This window comes from Salvia miltiorrhiza, chromosome 4, assembly GCF_028751815.1.
Source record: "Salvia miltiorrhiza cultivar Shanhuang (shh) chromosome 4, IMPLAD_Smil_shh, whole genome shotgun sequence".
Taxonomy (NCBI): Eukaryota; Viridiplantae; Streptophyta; class Magnoliopsida; order Lamiales; family Lamiaceae; genus Salvia; species Salvia miltiorrhiza.
Window position 1 is genome coordinate 46,828,347 of NC_080390.1, and position 3,850 is coordinate 46,832,196.

The 3,850-nt window shown below is 38.7% G+C and overlaps 1 long non-coding RNA gene across 1 annotated transcript; it reads left to right on the forward strand.

The window, feature by feature from the left end:
* The first annotated feature begins 2,547 nt into the window (after positions 1–2,547).
* LOC131023834 (uncharacterized) lies at positions 2,548–3,565 on the forward strand. The gene is made up of 2 exons (XR_009101537.1): positions 2,548–2,927; positions 2,981–3,565. It is a non-coding gene; the product is annotated as an uncharacterized LOC131023834 (long non-coding RNA).
* The last annotated feature ends 285 nt before the right edge of the window (positions 3,566–3,850 follow it).

Sequence of the window (3,850 nt, forward strand, 5' to 3'; positions counted from 1 at the left end):
CTTGGAAGAGTGCATAATCGTGCTTGAATGCAAAATTAAGGCCATATTTGTATAGAATGTAGCATGTTTATAGAGAACAATCAATATGTCTTTCTGAAAGACATTGTGGATATTACGTTGATGACATGTTAGGACAACATTTCTAAATTAATCATCACAGTTATTGTATTGTTTAGATCTCAATTTAAACTCTACAGAATTTGGCATTTGTGTTCTTATCAGTTTATTCTAATTGGTGTTCAAAATCTAGGAATGCGACGTACCATCTACTAATTTTTATGATTATTCTGTTTATTATATAATATTCGCAAGTCAAGGTAAGACGATCCATTGTCCAATTTGGCAGGCATTTTTTGAGGTGGTGAAGAATCAATAGTTTCTCCGTCGGTGGTACCAAAAAATCTACTAAATTATTTTCATCAAAGTTATTTTTTTAAGAGTGCGTTCTCTTTAGTTGTAAATTTATCATGGAAAAAAATGAGATAAATAAAATTTCATCTTTTAAATATTTTCTTTCTTTTTCTTCATTTCCTACTTGACCCTTACTCATTCCTAGGGGTGTAAAATCGGGTACCCGCGGGTACCCTACCCGCAAAATGCGAATACCCGCGGGACAAAATCGCCCGAAACCCCCACCCTCACCCGACCCGCCTGCATGTCGCGGGTACCCGAATACCCGCTGCGGGTATGAGGGTACCCTCAATTTCCCGCAATTTCTTGATTGGTTTTAATTGTGCGGGTATTTTGTCCCGCTGGAGGGTATTTCTTATCCCGCAATGTGCGGGTACCCTTTTTACCCGTAGGAATTATTTTATAAATTAATTACCATTCAAATCAATTTGAACTCAATTTTAAAATAAAAGTTGCTTTTTAAATATAATATAGATAAATATAGAATTGTGACAGTACAAAGAACTGAACTGAAATTAATTATTAAAATCTACCTAATCAATTAAAGCTCCAAACATATGTTTGAAATATTGGAATGCATAGTAAATGCATCCAAACGTATATTTGAAATATTCTCACATTTTTGTACTCACAGTCTATGTTTTTTTTTTTGAAACCGTACTCACAGTCTATTAAATGCATATATAAAAATTAAATAAATTCATAAGCATAAAAATGATTAAACTAAAAATTTAATTTGCGGGTATGCGGGTATCCGTCAGGGTATCCGCGGGTACCCGATACCCGCATTTTTTTAGAAACTAATACCCGCACCCGACCCTCCACCCGAATTTTGCGGGTATCAGGTGGGTATCGGGACGGGTGAGGGTATACCCGATACCCGCAACCCGATTTTACACCCCTACTCATTCCCCATTCCTCATTTCTTACTTGACCCTTACTCATTCCTCATTTCTTACTTGACCCTTACACCTATATATATATAGGGTGAGCATCAAGTGAGAACCACATTTTTTCATAAGAATATAAAACCATGAACAAACACATAAAATATATGAACAAGAGATAGTTAGATCGTGAACAAGTATAATACATTAAATACATGAACAAGACATGGTCGGATCATGTATGCATGTTATATTTCACTGTTCACTATCTTACTCCCTCTTGTTCATGTATTTTATGTGTTTGTTCATGTTTTCCGTTCTCACAAAAAATGTAGTTCTCACTTGAGGCCTAGCTCAAGTTGCAAAGTTGAGGCACCCAAAGACTCTTTATTATGAGAGGTCTTGGGTTCAATCTCATCTGCGTGCGAGTAGTTTTCCACCTTTGTGTAGGTATTGGTTCCGTCTACGTGTGGATAATTTTTCCATCTTTGTGTGGGTAGTGGTTCCGTCTGCGTGCGGTTTGTGTGGTGTAGAGGTCTCGCCTGTATAATGATTGCTTATTTGATTATATAATAAATACCTCTTGTAATTCTAAAAAAAATAAAAAATAAAAAAAATTATGCAGTATTATATAATTTCTCAAGGTTTTCCAAAATGATTTAAGTATGGAATCAAGATTATTTCGTGTAACAACAAATTATTTATAAAAATACTCTCTCTGTCTCGTTGATAATGACTCACTTTCCTTTTTCATCTATTCCGTTAATAATAGTTTGTTCCAAAAACAGGAAATCACATTTTTTGACAAAAACATTGTGAGCTCGACCGCTTTTTATCAGTTTTATAACTTTATTAATTAATTTTTTTTAATAATCGTGTCGAATAATAATGAGCCATTAAATATGAGACGAAGGGAGCAAAAGATATTAAAACCTAAGGATTAAGAGCTTGATATTCTAGCCAAGTCAATTTGACGTTTAGAATGTTTGCTAGCCAATTAGCAATCTAATTCGACGATTTGCGATCTCTAGGGTACTAGATATATTATCTTTAAAAAAAATGGTTAATTGTCTGTAAATTCATAACGTTTTCACGGAATTGGTTTTTGTTCATAATTTAAAAAAAAATTACTTTTCAATATACAACCTTTCGTTTTTGTCTCGTTTTTATTCATTGACCTATTTTTTCTTACGTTGGCGTTGGAAACTACACGGTGACAGCCGAAATTGATATGGTGGCAGACGAAAATTGACACTTAAGCTATTTTTGACATGTGGACAAAATGAAAATAAAATAAAATAAAAAGAAAAATAATGTGACATAATAAACCCCTCCCTCCCACATCTTCTTCCCCCTTCCCTCATTTCCCCCACCCAGCACCGCCCCCTGCCACCATCATACGCCGGCGCCCGCCGCCCCCTCCCCTTCCCCCACCATCCGCCCCCGCCACATCCCCTATCCGCACCTCCGTCGGACCCTCCCCCTTCCCCTACCTCGGCTCCACCACTTCCCCCTCCCCCTCCCCAGACCTGCGTCGATCTTCTCCCTTCCTCCGAAACTCCGTCCCATCATCGCCTTCCTCCAGATCTATGCTGCCGCCGTGAGGTGTCCCTCCGCCTCAGCCGTGAGGTGTCCCTCCGTCCCATTGTCACCTTCCTCCAGATTTATGCCGCCACCGTGAGGTGTCCCTTCGTCCTCGTCGCCTACCTCCAGATCTATGCCGCCGTCATTATCTCGTTTTTGTAGGGTCTTGTGCTGGTAAAATTAGGGCTTTGTTGGGATTGAAGGGGGGTTTTCAGAGGGATGGGGTTTGAGGGAGAGACGATGGCGGCAGCTTCGTCGCGTCGCTGCTGTCGCCGAAATTTCAGAGATGGGAGGTCGGCGATTGTTGAGGAAGAAGGAGAAGTGTCTGCTGTCGCCATAATTTCAGAGAGGGGAGGTCAGCCGAGTTTGTGAGAGAAGAAGAGAAAATGGGTTGTTCAGTGGTGGCAGGGGGCGGCGCCGGCGATGGTGGCGGCGAGTGGGGTGGAGGGGAATTAGGGTTTGGGAGTGGGGGAGGTTGGGGAAGATGATGCGGGTGATTTTTTTTCTTTTCTTTTTTTAAGTTTTTTTCAACATGTCAAAAATAGCTTAGGTGTCTATTTCCGCCTGCCACTACATCAATTCTGGCTGTCACCATGTCATTTCCGGCGCTGACGCCAAAAAAAAAAAATCGGTGATCGGATAAAAATAAGACAAAAATAAAAGGTTATGTATTTAAAAGTAAATTTTTAAAATTATGAGCAAAAATTAATACCGAGAATACGTTATGAATTTACATGCAATTAATCCAAAAAAAACAAAAATTCACGTACTAGTCTACTAGATAGATTTTATTTCATTTCCTTATCGATGATTTTATTGGCGAATTATAACTAATTAGTTTGATGCTCGAGATTTGAGAAGCATGACTGCATGAGGTTATAATTTCAGCTCATGTAAATATATTACCACATTTATTTCGTTTATTATTTACCTCATAGGCCGGCGAGTAATTGCATGGCATGTAACAA